The sequence below is a fragment of the Panthera tigris genome, chromosome B2 (genome assembly GCF_018350195.1).
Source record: "Panthera tigris isolate Pti1 chromosome B2, P.tigris_Pti1_mat1.1, whole genome shotgun sequence".
NCBI classification, from domain to species: domain Eukaryota; kingdom Metazoa; phylum Chordata; class Mammalia; order Carnivora; family Felidae; genus Panthera; species Panthera tigris.
Genome location: NC_056664.1, coordinates 21,601,113 through 21,617,122, shown reverse-complemented (window position 1 = coordinate 21,617,122; position 16,010 = coordinate 21,601,113).

Here is a 16,010-nt window from a genome sequence, read left to right as displayed (position 1 = left end):
TTACATAAAACTTAAGCAGAGGGAACAGCTTAACAAGGAAGGACATTCCTCCTACAACGTGGAGGAACCTTGAGCACATGCTGCTAAGTGAATTTAACCAGTCACGACAAGACAGATACTGGATGATTCCATTTGTACTAGGTCCCTAGAGTCATCAAATTCATAGAGACAGGAAGTAGAAGGGTGGTTGCCAGGGACTGTGGGGGGGGGGCGGGCAGGAGGGAACGGGGGCAGGGGAGGGAGAGTCAGTGTTTTAATGGGTGTAGTTTCAGTTTTGCAGGATGAAAAAGTTCTGGAGACAGATGGCGGTGATGGTTGCATAACAGTGTGAATGTACTTAATGCCACTGACCTGCACACTTAAAACCGGTTAAAATGATAAATTTTACTAATGTGTATTTTACCGCAATTTTTAAAAATAAATTAGAACAAATAATCCCACAAAATAAGAAGTAAACAGTGTTGTATGGACCATGAGCTCCTCTGAGGTTTCAGAATTCAGGGAAGTCTTCATGGAAGAGGAAGAGCTTGTCTGGTTGTCCACCCCTTTCTTATAAACTATAAAGTGCTGGAAAAATGGACAGTCCAGGCCAAGGAAGTAGAAAGGCTGTCTTAAACTCCAACAATGTCTACAGGAATCAAGAGCCAGGTCTCACCTGCCGAAAAGCTCAGTCACCAAAGGTATGGTGGGTGTGACCCTGTAATTTTTTTTAAAGCTTTTATTTATTTTGGGAGAGAGAGACAGAGAACCAGTAGGGGAGGGGCAGAAAGGAGTGGGGAGGACAGACGATCCGAAGTGGGCTCTGAGCTGACAGCAGAGAACCCGACGCAAGGCTTGAACTCATGAACCACAAGATCATGATCTGAGCCAAGGTCAGATGCTTAACCTCCTGAGCCACCCTGGCGCCCTATGACCCTGTAATTTATATCCCAAGACTCAGTTGTTTTGAGAGTGAAGCGGCACTATTGATCAGTGGCAGACAAGGTTATGTCATCTCCTGGGACATAACGGGAAGAGCCTGGGCTTGGGAATCAGGCAGACCTAGGTTCCAGTACCAGCTTACGCACTTGCTTGGGCAAATTACTTTCTGTCTCTGGGCCTCAGTTTCCCCACCAGTAAAGTTTCTATCTCATGAGATTATTTCAAGAAGCAAACATAAGATGAAAAAAAAGCTCCCAATCCAGGATCTGGCACTCTCTAAATACTACAAGCCTGTAATCTCTTATCAGCAAGTGTGAAATCCAACGAGCTCTGAAAACTGAAAGCTTTTTAAACTCATTTGGTGGCAAAACCTGACTATGACCAGTGCATAGCTATTTAGAATCTTTATCCCACTTCGTGTAATTTATCTTTATGTTTTGCTACAGAAATATTAATGTGTTTGATGACAGGCTGGGAGTGTGTTATTTTCCCAAAGTCCAAACTTCCTGTATTAAGTTGGAAGGATGAGGACTCTAGGATTCTAATTATAGTTTCAATGTCCTATACAGATTTAAATCTCTTGTCACCTATAGATATAGGAATATATATATATATATATATATATATATATATATATGAATAATCTATTACATGAAAAATGCCATGTTTAGCTAAACAAAAAAGTAACCTGGGGCACCTGGGTGGCTCAGTTGGTTAAGCGTCCAACTCTTGGTTTTGGCTCAGGTCATGATCTCACCACTCATGAGTTCGAGCCCCACACTGGGCTCCACACTGACAGTGCAGAGCCTGCTTGGGATTCTCTCTCTCTTGCTCTCTCTCTCTGACCCTCCTCTCTCTCTCTCTCTCTCTCTCTCTCTCTCTCTCTCTCAAAATAAACCTTTTAAAAGGCAAAAAAAAAAAAGGTAACATAAAATAATGTGTATTCTATAGTCTTATTTGCTTTAAAAAGAAGTATAGGGTCACTTGGGTGGCTCAGTCAGTTGAGCATCTGACTTTGGCTCAGGTCATGATCTCATGGTTTGTGAGTTCAAGCCCCATGTCAGGCTCTGTGCTGATAGCTCAGAGTTTGGAGCCTGCTTCAGATTCTGTGTCTCCCTTTCTCTCTGCCCCTCCCCTGCTCACGCTCTGTCCCTCAAAAATGAATAAACATTTAAAAAATTAAAAAAAAGAAGTATATACACATAAGCTATGCATAGACCATCTCCAGAAGCATTCTTTTGGGTGGAAACAGTGGTTGTCTCTAGAAACAGAGACACAGAGGTTGGGAAAAGGAAAAAAAAATTGATGTTGAAATTTTTATTTCACACACAGAACACATTTTTTAAATATTAAATTATAAAGGTAAAAGATGCTTCATACCCATTAGGATGGCTATTGTCAAAAAAAAAAAAACAGAAAACAACAAGTGTTGACAAGGATGTGGAGAAAAGGGAACCCTTGTGCTCTGTTGGTGGAATGTAAAATCACACAGCTATGGGAAACCAAATACCAGTTCCTCAAGAAATTAAAACCAGAGGTACCATATGATCCAGCGATTTCACTTCTGGGTATACACACAGAAGAATTGAAAGCAGGGTCTCAAACAGATATTTGTACCCCATGTTCATAGCAGCATTATTCACAGTAGCTGGAAGGTAGAAGGTAGAAGTGACCATCGATGGATGAATGGATAAACAAAAGTGGCCTCTATGTGCAGTGGAATATTCTTTAGCTTCAAAAAGGAAAGAACTTATGACACAGGTCACAACATGGGTGAACCTTGAGGACATTATGCTCAGTGAAACTAAGCCAGACACAAAGGACACATACTGGATGAGTCCACTTAAATGAGGTTCCTGGGGTGGTGAAATTCACGGAGACAGAGAGTAGAGTGGGGATTGCCCGGGACTGGGGGGTGGGGAGGGGAGGAGGAGGAGGGGTTAGTGTTTAATGGGTGCAGGCTTCAGCTTGGAAAGATGAAGAAGTTCTGGCGATGGATGGCAGAGGCAGCTCTACAACAATGTGACTGTGCTCAACGCCAGTGAACTTTACACTCAAAACCCGCGAAGATGGTAACTTTTATGTGATGTATATTTTATTCCAATTAAAAAGAAAGTTAAAAGAGAAACTTCTCCAGTCCCAAATCCCTTTGGATCTGCCTGGGCTGCTGGAGCTGAACCTTTCCAGGAGCTATGCAGGCGGCAGGCAGGGACCTCTGAATAATGCATGAGTCAAAGAGCGGTTGTCAGGGAGGGCCCCCTCTAGGGCTCTGCTGGCCCTGCTGACCGCGGAGTGCCCTGCAGGGAGGGCTGGTTGGGGGAGGGGGGATGGCTGGAACAGGTGCTGGGCTCCAATCTAATGTCAACGCTGGCTGCCTGGAGCTGGGGCCTGGTTGGTGACAAGGGTCAGGCTTCTAGACATGCCCCGAGGAGTCATTACAAGATGCTCTGGACATGGAGGGGATTGGGGGTGGGCAAAGTGGGTGCAGTGGACTGAGAGATACAGGCATCCCGTTATGGAATGAATAAGTCATGGGGATAAAGAGCACAGCATAGGGAATATAGTCAATGGTACGGTTATCGCGTTGTATGGTGACAGATGGGAGCTACCCTTGTGGAGAGCACAGCATAGCATATAAACTTATCAAATCACTATGTTGTACCTGAAACTAATGGAAGGTGTGTGTCAGCTATACTCAAAGAAAAAGGTGCTCTAGACAGAGCCATGGTGCCCCCCAGCAGCACCCAGACCTCCCAGAGAAGAGCTGAAGGGCCTCTGTTTCTCTTCAAAAGAGAAATCCCCGGGGTGCCTGGGTGGTTCAGTCGGTTAAGCATCTGTCTCTTGATTTCGGCTCAGGTCATGATCTCACAGTTCGTGAGATTGAGCCCCACGTCAGGCTCCACGCTGTCAGTTCGGAGCCTGCTTGGGATTCTGTCTCTCCTCTCTCTGCCCCTACCCACCTCTCAAAGTAAATAAATAAAACTTTTTTAAAAAGAAAGAAAGATTCCCCAGACCATGGCTCCTCCTCAAAATCTAAAGAGGCAAATAGAAAGGAGAAATAAGAAGATCCCTCTTTAATACCTTGACACCAAGTTTCTTATAAAGTAAGGGACTTTCTGGCTGATTAGAATATCTGGTCCATTTCTGTGCATCAGCTAGCAATTACAGCTTTATTTCTAGGTTTCTCCTGATCAGTAAAGCGTGGCCGACTTTGGGCTCAGACCTCAAGGGCCCCCTGCGTGAGGAGGCTCACCCACCCTGTCTGTACACAACACTGGAGGGTGAGGGGCAGGGCTGGGCTCCAGCTTCACCTCTGCCCCAGGTTCCACAGGCAGGCCCACGGCTCCCCTGGGCCCTAGGGTCCTCATCTGTAAAGGGGACCAGGCACCTCTAGAAATTCCATCCATTTATCAGTTAGGGAAACAGTGCCTAGCCAGGAAATAGAGGAAATGTAACGTCGGGGGACTGGTTACAGATGCTGGAAGAGCCAAAAAGCCAATCCCAGGCAGAAATAACAGGATCCCAGCACCCTAGGTTTGGAGAGAGACTGTTGTCAGCACCTGAACTCTGGACCATTTGGTGGAGCTGGAACCCTGGGCAGCTCAGAGAGAGACAGAGGGAAACACCTCAGCCTTTCCCTTCCTCCGGCCCTCTGATTTATCCTTGTTCACTGAACCCTCTTGGGCTGAACCCAGCTGGAAACCAGGCAGCAAGGGAGCCTGGGAGATGTAGTTTGTAAGACAGACTGTTGCAATCCAAAGTAGGGCAAGGGAATCCAGGCAAAAGACCGGCAATCCAGCCATGAATGTTGCAACCATCCCAGACTTAGAGTGGATTTTTTCACTTTTTTTTTGTCCTGTCCTGCCATTTCTGCTTTAGGTGCCTTATATGTAAAGGAATTGAGTTAAAGTTGGACACAATGGAAACACTTTAATTTAAGCTGTAAAGCTCACACTTTCCAGGCCACCCCATCACTTATGAACCCCAAAAGTGGATCTGTGTCCGCTGGTTATCCCCTTGCCAGACTGAGCATCCCCTGACAAACAGCCCTGCCCCATGCTTTCTCTCGGCAAGGAGCAGGCTGTGCTGGGTAGGTGTAAGATGTGGACCAGTTGCAAACAGAGCTGGATTTGACCCAGCCATGGGGCGGAGGAGGCAGTGTAACAGGTTTCCATTCCACCTGGGGAAGCAGGAGCATTATTTCCTCCACCAGGGCTGGGTTTCCAGGTACAGAGAGCAGAGGTCACTGTGGTCCAATGAGCTGAGCATAGGTTAGGAACTCAATTGCTCTTTGTTTAGATTCAGCTGAGGCACCCAACCTTGTGTGACCTTGTGCCAAGCACAATTCTTCCGCTACAACCTGCCCTACAAGACCAGGAAGACATGATGAGGAACGCCAGGAGAAGCACACTGAAAGGTAACCATTGTGCACATAAATGTACAATGAGGGCAATGCCCAGCATTCACACCATGCCCTTCCTGAGTCATGATCTTATATCCAACCTAGTCATACAGACCATCCTCTTGTGAAGGAAGGGGAGGGACTTTTATCTGCACTTTACAGAGAGAGAAACCCAGGCACTGAAAGTATACAGCGACCAGCACAGTGGGTCAAGCTGGCATCGGATTCAAGGCCTCAGGAGTGTCAGCCTTGACCTGCTTCAACTGAGCCACAGAGGACCACTTACCTCCTAAGCCCAAGGGCCCCGGTGCCATTCAGGAACATCTGTAGGCGACGTGCTTTTGTCATTAGGCCTAGAAAGGAGAGGAGAAACAAGTGAAAGGAAAACAAGGGAGGCAAGGAAAAAGGAACAGAGAGAAAGCAGAGATAAGGAAAGAAGCTATGCTATGATAGAAAAGGTAGATAAGAACACGCAGCTTAGGAAATCACTCTGCCCTGACTCTTTACTACAGCTTGTGAGGGTCTTACCAGCCCTGAAGGCTTCGATGCCTCCCAGCATCACTAGCTGGGACTGGAAATTCACCGGGGTTGCTTGAATAAGAAACCAGTCCCCCTCGCACTAATCTGGGGTGGCTTCCATTATCAGCTGGCCTTTTCCTCCCTGCAGGGCCCAGTTGACGACACTCGAAGTCCTGTTCCCTTTTCTGTAAGGTGCTATTGTGTAAGGTGGGAGAACAGATACTCATGTGGGTGTTGCTGAAGCTCAAACATGTTTATCTGCACCTGGACGGTGGAATGCTTTCACACAGATGGAGTGGCACCCGCCACCTTCCTTGAGGATTGCCAGGGTCCTCTTCGTCCCACCCACATATCTGGGCTCCTGTCAAAGACAAGCTCTTACAGAAGCTGGGCAGGTGTAATTGACCAGGCACGTCAAGCACTGGAGAAGGTGTAACTGGAGCCTAGCTTGTGCACAGACCTGATACTCCCCTCCCTCTGACAGTCATGCTCCCAGGCACACAAAAGCAGGGGATTCTGGCCGAGTCTTTGGCTAAAATGAGAGAAATCCTTTCTACTTTAGACAGCCCGACACAGGCCACCAAATCCAGAAATACACAAAATTCCACTTTTGCTCACTTTTCAACCCAAGGGCTTTTCCAGAAAGTAGAGCCTTATAACAGAAAAGCTTCCTGGACTGCAGGCAGGGGCTGCATCAGGCATCCAGGCTAGAATTCCGACAGCACCCTGCAAACTAGCAAAACTCCCGACTCGATATGCCCACCTTGCTCTTCGCCATCACGAAAATCTACTTAAGCTGCTCCATGTTGCAACTGCAGTGCTTAATGCCGGGTGTGTAGGGAAAATGACATTTATTCTTTGGTTACTGCTGTCTGCCTCAGCCCCCAGAGTCGGTAAACAAACAAGCTGTCCTTGGAGCAAACGCCTCCCTCTCGGCATCTCCCCGCTGCTGAGCCACACAGCTCAACAATGAGGTGGCCGACAGCCCTCCATCAGGCTGTGTGCAGAGCGGACATTCTTGGCCTCTGAGTCTTGCCATCAAGTTATTGATGGGAACAGGTGCCCATAATTCAGCATAACCCACCGAGCCTTACTTCACTTTCTCTGGAAACCTCTTGATTTAGGAGTGAAAACTCCTGGCTCCTTTCGTGCTGGCCTGTAAACATCTCCGTCTGGATTTGCCGAGGTGGGTTGCTAAATTTAATTACCAGTTTCCATCCCATGTGATGGTGTGTGACAGGCCAGCTCACCCTGTGAGTTAGCCAAGGGGTTTTAAATAAATGCTTTCTGACGGAAAGGATGATAAAGATCCCTGTTTATTCACCAGCGAGCCTGGAGAGTGAGCTGCTCTGGGTTTTACTACTGAGCTGCGGCCGTGCTAATCTTCTGAGCTCCATCACCACTTCCCGCAGGCTGCTGAGAGAGGCGCAAGGGGCGGGTGGGAAGAGCTTCCAGCCAGGTCAGGAGGGCTTCGCCAGCCCAGGCTGTCCCAGGTCTCTCTGACCTTGGAACACAAATAGCTCTGGGGGCCAGCCTCAGCTTCTCCATCTGGAAAGAGGAACTGTTCACAAAAAGTCAGGAGTGGCAGCGAATGTTTTGGAGCTTTCAGGAGGCAAAGCTACAGATACACAAATACGGCACTGTTCCTGAACGCGTCCCCAGAACCCCAGAGAGCAAGTTCTTCAAAGAGAGCGGCATTAGTCTCGCCCATGGCCTTGAAATAAAAATGAAATAAAACGCTGACAAGATTTGCATTATTTACTTAGGAAACACTCTCGTCATTGAATACACACTCAATCTGCCTTCTGAAGTGACTCCATGTGGTCTGAGCCACAGCACCAGGGGCTCACCAGGGATCTTGTGAGAAGTGCAGGGTCTCGGGGCTCCATTCCATCCCTGCTAAGTCAGAATGTGCTGCATAACCAGATCCCCAGGCCATGCAGATGTATTTTCAATTTTGAGAAGCACTGGTGGAAAGCAGTGGTTGTCAAACTTTAGCACACATTCGAATTCCCTGGAAAGCTTGTCAAAACACGGCTAGCCCCACCTGCAGCTTCACATTTGGTAGGTCTGGAACGAGCTTGGATAATTTGCATGCCTACCAGGTTCCCTCGCGATGATAATGCTGCTCGACTGAGGACCACACTTTGAGAACCCATGGTAGGTATTCCTTGGATGTCGTCACTGAGGGTCTGTAATATTATTTTTTTTAACGTTTATTCATTTTTGAGAGACAGAGTGCGAGTCAGGAAGGAGCAGAGAGAGAGGGAGACACAGACTCCGAAGCAGGCTCCAGGCTCTGAGCTGTCAGCACAGAGCCCAACGTGGGGCTTTAACCCACGAATTGTGAGATCATGACCTGAGCTGAAGTCAGACACTTAACCGACTGAGCCACCCAGGAGCCCCTGAGGGTCTGTAATATCCTAAGATCTCTTCTTTGTCTACTGGAATGACTGTATTCTGCTCTTACCGTGTCTTAATTTCTAGCTCTTTCTTTAATCATCTTTGAACTCTTGAATTCAGTCCCTGTTTCTCTCTCTCCCTTTTACTAGGAAGCTCAGCACTAGACACGGAAAGCCAGAGAGTGTGTGCTGTGCCAAAATGGGAGGAGTTCATGAAAATCTTCCTTCTTCCTCCTCCATGGCGGTTCTAAAATTCCTTTTTTTTTTTTTTTTTTTTTTGAGAGAGACGGAGCATGAGGGAGTGAAGGGCAGAGAGAGAGAAAGGAAGAAAATCCCTAGCAGGCTCCACACTCAGTGCAGAGCCCAACGTGAGGCTCGAACTCAAAAACCAAGAGATCTTGACCTGAGCCAAAACCAACAGTCGGACACTTAACCGACTGAGCCAGTTTTTTCCTCCACTTGTTTTTTCAACTACAGTTGTACTGCTAGTTAAGGAGCTGATTATGACATGACTAGCACAGGATAACCAAGTTTATTTACTACAGTACCATTTGTATTACTAGATTTTAATCACACAAGCAATACAGTGACACATTTAATTAAAACAATCAACCCTGAGGAATAATGAATTAAAAGCAAAAGTCGACATTTATGTCCCCACCTTTCCATGCCCTATTTCATTCTCCTCCCAGAGCAGAGGAATATTGGTAGTTATGTGTGTATTTTTCTGTGTTTTTATATGTTCATATATACATAAAAATAGATGATAGGTAGAGGGATAGATAGATAGATAGATAGATAGACATGCAGATATTTATCCGTATATATTAACATGATCATACCTTAAGTGTTATTCTGCAACTTTATTAATTGAAAGTACTTCTTAGGGATCCTTTCAAAACAATAAGTAGACTCCACTTCATTTTAAAACTGCAAGCCCATATTCCATAATATAGATATATCATATTTAGCCATTCTATAGTAAGGTAGCATTGTCCTGAGAATAAACTGAGACGTGGCCTCCCAAAAGGTGGTATCAGTTTCCATGACCCCCAGCCACCTTGAAAGTGTTGATTTCTGGGTGCTAGGCAGGTGTCCTGGTACAGACAGGATCACTTACTTACCTTCTATAAGCCTCAATTTCCTCATTTGTAAAAAAATTACAATACCTACTTATGGTTAAAGATCAACAATCAGGGGCACCTGGGTGGCTCAGTCCAGTTAAGCTTCCGACTTCAGCTCAGGTCATGATCTCACAGTTTATGGGTTTGAGCCCTGCAATGGGCTCCATGCTGACAGCTTGGAGCTTGCTTTGGATTCCGTGTCTCCCCTCTGTCTGCCCCTCCCCTACTCACGCTCTGCCTCTCAAAAAATAAATAAACATTTAAAGTAATAATAATAAAAACATCAACAATCATGTATAAAAAATACTTTATAATATCTAAAGGCCTAAAGGATTATAAAGTAATAATCATAATAACCATAAATCATAACATCATACAGGCCATGTTACCATTGGTGGCTTTCCTGCAGGGAACTCATCCCATCCACGGTGTGAGTGTCTCATTAGCTTTTAGCTTTCGATTTCAATTAGCATTTTGTTTCTTTCTCTTGCTCTACATCCTAGTTTCCATCTTATTTTTGAGACCATAGCTGCCTCTGTAATGCTAAATGCTGAGAGATTTCTTTGGCCCTGCAAAAGTGGATAGTTTTAGGAGAAATTGCATGCAGAGAACTGTCATCAGTGGGAGTGTGGCGGTGGGAAGAACCCGGTGCGGTGAGCAGTTTCACACGGGCGCATCTGGGGCGCCCTTCACTGTGAGTAGGACGTTTTGTCCTGAAGAAAGAAATGAGACATGGTTAGCAGACAAAGGGACACACAGGCCGCACAACCCCGTGGGCAGCAGAGCTCTCGGCTAGGAAGCGAAGACGGTTACATCTAGCACCACAGATGGGAGCTTGCCCTCACATCCCAGATGAGGGCACTTCCTGGAAAGACGGGTCACCTCGCTGCCACGGCACTTGGGAGTTCCTACTTTGATCCAGAAGTAGAACCAAGAAGCTCTGAAGTGTATCAAAAGAGAGAAGTGACCCAGATTCTTTTAAAACCAAAGGATTTTAACTCAAAGAAAGGCAAAGGGCCATGCCTTTGGGTTTTCCCAAGTTAGTTCATTCATTTTCAGTGCCGAAAACCAACACCAGTCTTACACGGCAATCCACTTACTGAAGTTGGAACCCGAGGTGTGAAAAGTTCTGTGTTGACAAAGTTTTGCATCAGCTCCTGCCACTAAACAACATGTAAAAACGTGTAGTTTAATTTTAACTTTATAATAAATAAGTGCTTTCCTAAACCCACTCAGGAGCACAGGCTGTCACTAGGTCTACAGGTGTGCTCTGAAATCAGATACCACCAAGACATTCCATCGAGCTAAGATGTGTAAGGGCCAGGACGAAGCAATCCATCATTTTTTATGTTTCTGTGAACTGTCCTAACAAGTGTAAGTGCCCTGACAAAATCTTTCAGTCAAGTTCACTGTGCATTTCCAAAGCTAGTGTGTGTATATGGAGGGAGGGAGGTGAGCCTGTGCAAATGTGTGTGTGTTCTATATTTAAAAAGTGTCAGGAAAAGAGTGATAAATAAGATAAAGAGGTGAGACACCTAAGACCATAGTTAAAGAAGCTTGGGAGCAGTCAGATGATATTAGGTCATTCATTCAACCAACCCCATTTTTTTGTGCTCCTTCTATGTACCAGACATCGTACTGGATTCCAGGAGTGACTTAGACACAAAGCCACTCTCAAGAAACTCCCAGCCTAATTAATACATGAACAACGGTGACACCAAGCAGAAGAGCCATAAGGTTGGGCAGCTGAGATGCTTCGGAAGCCCTGTGGATGATGGTTATTGCCACATGTCACCTTCCGGAGGTTCTGGGGCTGCCTGAGGAGGGCCTTGTGGAATAACTCTTTCTTTCAGGGATGAAGGCTGTTGAGTGTCTTGCAAAGAAATATGAAGTACATAGGCAAAAAGAATAGGTTATATGGATGGATTTATGAAATGAAAGCATTGCATCTGGATAAGGAATACACAAAGACTTCTCTAATTCTTAACCATAAAATGTATAATGCAAAATTAAACCCTGTCCTTGTAATTAAGAATAACACCTAAGCAGGAATGAGAGCCCCAATGTTTCCTTTCCCTCCTGACGTTGGACACAAAGGTCACCATCCTAGAAGGGACTCTTGGAAATACCGTTTCACCTAGGCTTCTCTTCAGTAACTTCAACCACAACTTATAATATATTCGCACGTGAAAAGAAATATTCATCACTCACATGATGTTTGGAGGTTAATGGAGCAACTGGGGTGTCCGCAAGCTCAGGTTACTGAACTTCCAGTTAAGAAGTCACCTCCTCCAGAGGCGCCTGGGTGGCTCAGTTGGTTGAGCGCCAACTTCAGCTCAGGTCCTGATCTTGCAGTCCATGAGTTCAAGCCCCACGTCGGGCTCTGTGCTAATAGCTCAGAGCCTGGAACCTGCTTCAGATCCTGTGTCTCCCTCTCTCTCTGCCCCTCCCCCACTTGTGCAATGTCTCTCCTTCTCTCTCTCTCTCTCTCTCTCTCTCTCTCCCCCTCTCAAAAATAAAATAAAAACATAAAAAAAATCACCTCCTCCAGAAAGCTACCCTGAATCAGATTCATTCCTCTGATGATTTTGTGCCTACTGTGTGCCAAGCGCCGTGCTAGAGTGTGTGTGTGACCGGTGACCAGGGCTACGTGAGCCAGCATCCAGACCCCCACTGACATGCCTGCCGTCTTTGCTCCTGATCCCCAAGCAGCTAGATGTTCAGAGCTCTCACCACCCTCTTCTCTGATTGTTGAGTTGATTGTCTGAATCCCCTGCTAATCTGTGAAGTCCTTGGGCAAGGACGATGGCTTTTATCTTTTTATTCCCAAAGCCTGGCACATTCTAACTGGGAATAGAAGCAGCTCACCTTAGTCTTATTATTTCTTATTTATTAAAGCATTTTATTTTACATGCTTGAGACACACACATACAGTGTGGCTCATTATACACAAATTTTAATGTATTTTTTATTTTTCTTTTTTATGAATATTTCTTTTCACATGTGAATATATTTAAATCTTCCCATTCATCTTTATCTCATACAATGATCATTTTACGTGCGAACATAACAACATTCAGCTGATATGCAGAATCACTGAAATTAAACAACTGGAATTTTATAGCTCATATATCCATTTTATTCTTATCAGAACAATGGAGACACTGAACAAAATTAACCAAACTGTGTTTATTGCACCTCTTGTTATGTGCCCATTCTACCAACACTTTCTTTCTTCAGCTTACTGATAGGTAAGGAAAACCAAAAGAAAAGAATGGAGTTACCTTACCTTTTCCTATTCTTCTATATCATCATTTTCAGAAGAAGTGGTGAGCTAATACAGGGAAGTAAAATGAGCGAGAAAGGATATGATAGGGTTCCCTGGTCTCCAGTGTTTCTTGGAACACCGTTGCCCTCTTTCTTTGGAAGCATGTTCTGGTTCCACCTGGAAAGCATGGCCTCTTACCCTCTCTCCCCACTTCCTCTCCTTACCTTCCCCTTCTCAGATTACTCAGTCATGAACATTACACACTTGCCTGGTATTCATTTTAAGTGTTGCTGGCTTCCTGTGTGTGGTTCGGCTTGGGACTCTGTGCTCATGGAACATCATGAACAACTACACTGGGGAGTAGGGAAGGATAGATGCATATGTTATGTCTATCTCCTCTGCTCACATGTATATTCCAATGTCCTTTGAACTTCACTCACAAAACACAACCACAAAGATAAAATTATTAAGAAGTTCAAGATGGCAGGGCGCCTGGGTGGCTCAGTCGGTTCAGTGACCAACTTCAGCTCAGATCATGATCTCATGGTTTGTAAGTTCCAGCCCCACATCAAGCTCTGTGTTGACAGCTCAGAGCCTGAAGCCTGCTTCAGATTCTGTGTCTCCCTCTCTCTCTTCCCCTCCCCTCCTTACGTGTTCTCTCTCTTTCAAAAATAAGTAAACATTGAAGAAGGAGGAGGAGGAGGAGGAGGAGAAGAAGTTTGTTCCAACTAGCAAGGGTGGGACCCTTCTGAACATAGGACCTTCTTTTTTTTTTAATTTTTTTTTAATGTTTATTTATTTTTGAGACAGAGAGAGAGCATGAACGGGGGAGGGGCAGAGAGAGAGGGAGACGCAGAATCAGAAGCAGGCTCCACGGCTCTGAGCCATCAGCCCAGAGCCCAACGCAGGGCTCGAACTCATGGACCGCGAGATCATGACCTGAGCTGAAGTCGGACGCTTAACCGACTGAGCCACCCAGGCGCCCCTGAACATAGGACCTTCTACAACTTCACAGCTCAATGTCCTTGAAGTGGGGCCTGGCTATACTGAATGGTCACAAGCAATCCAACCTCATTTTTGAGCAACAACTTGATTGAAAATAGCTCAAAGAGAAAGACCATAACTTCAAGATTGTAACAATAAAGGAGAACACTATCCAAAGTCAGACACACTGAGAATATTACAATGTGACTTTACAAGTCATCAGACATGGCTGACAGTCTGTTAAATTCAACACTTATTGTGCTCAGCACTATACAAAAACCTGCCAGGACAAGGGTGGGTGGGGAGTAGTCCTTGAATGAAGAGTATTCATTCCTTGAATAAGGTCCCTGACCTCAAGAATACTAACCTACTGGGGAGACAGAGAACTATGGAACCATATTGCCAGAGAGATTATAGCCACTGCTAGGATGGTAAAAATAAGCACTATTGAGTAAAATATTGCTAAAGGATGAGGAAAGAACATTTGTCTTAGCTTGGACTCCTCCAAGAAGCAGAGCGTGAGACAAGGGTTTGCATGTAGTGGTTAATTTTAGAAAGTGATTGGGAAGACAGAAAGCCAATCCAAAGGAGTATTACTGAGCTTGTTAGTACTTTGGGCAAATGGAGCTCAGTTCCACTGGAAACTACTGAGGAGCCATGTCGAATGCGCCTTCACCCCAGGACCATGGGAGAGATATATATCTACTGGCTCCCAACCTCCATTGGTCCACAAGGCTGCCCCAGGACTATTAATGAACACTTTAGCATTTCCAGGTTTGCACATGCCTAGGAAGAGTTGAGCATGCTCCCCCCAGTTATACCACACCACAGTGGAAGAGAAGCCCAGAGGCAGAGAAGATATATGTGGTGCAGCTGAAGCGAGGTGTGGTCAGGTTATACCTATGCACTGCTGGTTGCCACAGCAACACCCAGAACAAAAAGGTGTGGTGTGAGAGAAGTATCAGAGATGTTCTGCACAACATCTTGCCCCATGCTTCTCAAACGCGAGCATGCGTCAGACTCCCTGGAGGGCTTGTTAACACAAATCAGTGGGCACCCTCCCCACCAGGTTTCTGGTTCAGTAGATGTCATGTGGAGGCTGAGAATTAACATTTCCAATATATTCTTTGTGTGGGCATTTAGGTTTTTAAAGACAGTTGTCCACTCTGTACAGGGACACCAGACTGATCAAGCAGGAGAAAGAGAAGCTTGCTAAAACAAACAAAACTATATATGTATCTCTAGGAAGAGCAAAAATTGATTTCATCATAACAAGAATAGAATTGGCATGCATTCATGTGTACTCATCACCATTGATAATCTATTGAGAGTTGCTCATCTGTTGATACCCTAATGAGAATTTCAACAGCCAAAAGTGAAGAAGAAGTTGATGCTGGTTATTGTTTGTGCTTTATTCCCACCTCAGTCCAGATCTATTCACTACCCTTCTCTGTGTCAGGGACACTAATCTCTGTGGACTGGGTCATCCAGATTGGCCAATCAAAGGCACCACTAGGAAACCAAAAAGTGGGAGAAAAGACAGTTGGAGTGTTTATTCTCTCTGTTGGAGTGTTTATTCTTTCTGCTTCCTTCGTGTCTCTCCAAAGGGCTATTGGTCGTTGTATTCCCACGTGGCTATCGTCCTGTGAGAGCCCCTTCCAGTACATTTCTTATCAGGCTCGGACAACCCTATCCCCACCCCTCATGGCCCCTCAGGCTTCAGGGAGGTCACAGGTCCTTGCTGTTCCTGGTTCCCAGGTTCCTTGCCATCCGGAGTTGTTTCCTTTAACTCTGCCCAAAGAGCTTCACTAATGTTCTTTTCAACTCAGCCACCTTCTTTCTACCAGGATTCTGACTAATAACAGTACCTCAAGGAAAAAAAAAAAAAAGAGCCAGATAAACCTACATAAATACACCAGTATTTCTGAGCTTTTGGCATGAGGAATAACCCTGATAACACTCAAGGTGATATTGAAATTTGAAGATTTAAATACAGGATAAAATGAAATATAAAGCAAAAAAGTGGATGAGTAACATATAAAAATAAACCAAGGCCTTGAAATGATTGCAGATTAAAGATATACCAAAAAAAGCAAAAAGAACTCCATGGAGTCTGATTTTTCTTTCACACCCTGAGAAATTTGCTATAGGCAAGGGAGAGGCCCCCAAAAGCACTAACTTGTCCTATAGAAAATGCTTCCCCATCTACTCGCACCCTGGGAACATGGAATACTGGCAGGAGAAAAGAAAAGTGTGATTTAAGCTGGACATGAAAGCCTTCAGAAGCATCTTGGGAAATACAAGATAAGATCAGACCAGAAATTAATCAGGGAACACAGTGATAAGGTAACATGTTGCAATCAATTTAAAGTTCACATCTTGCTTGATTT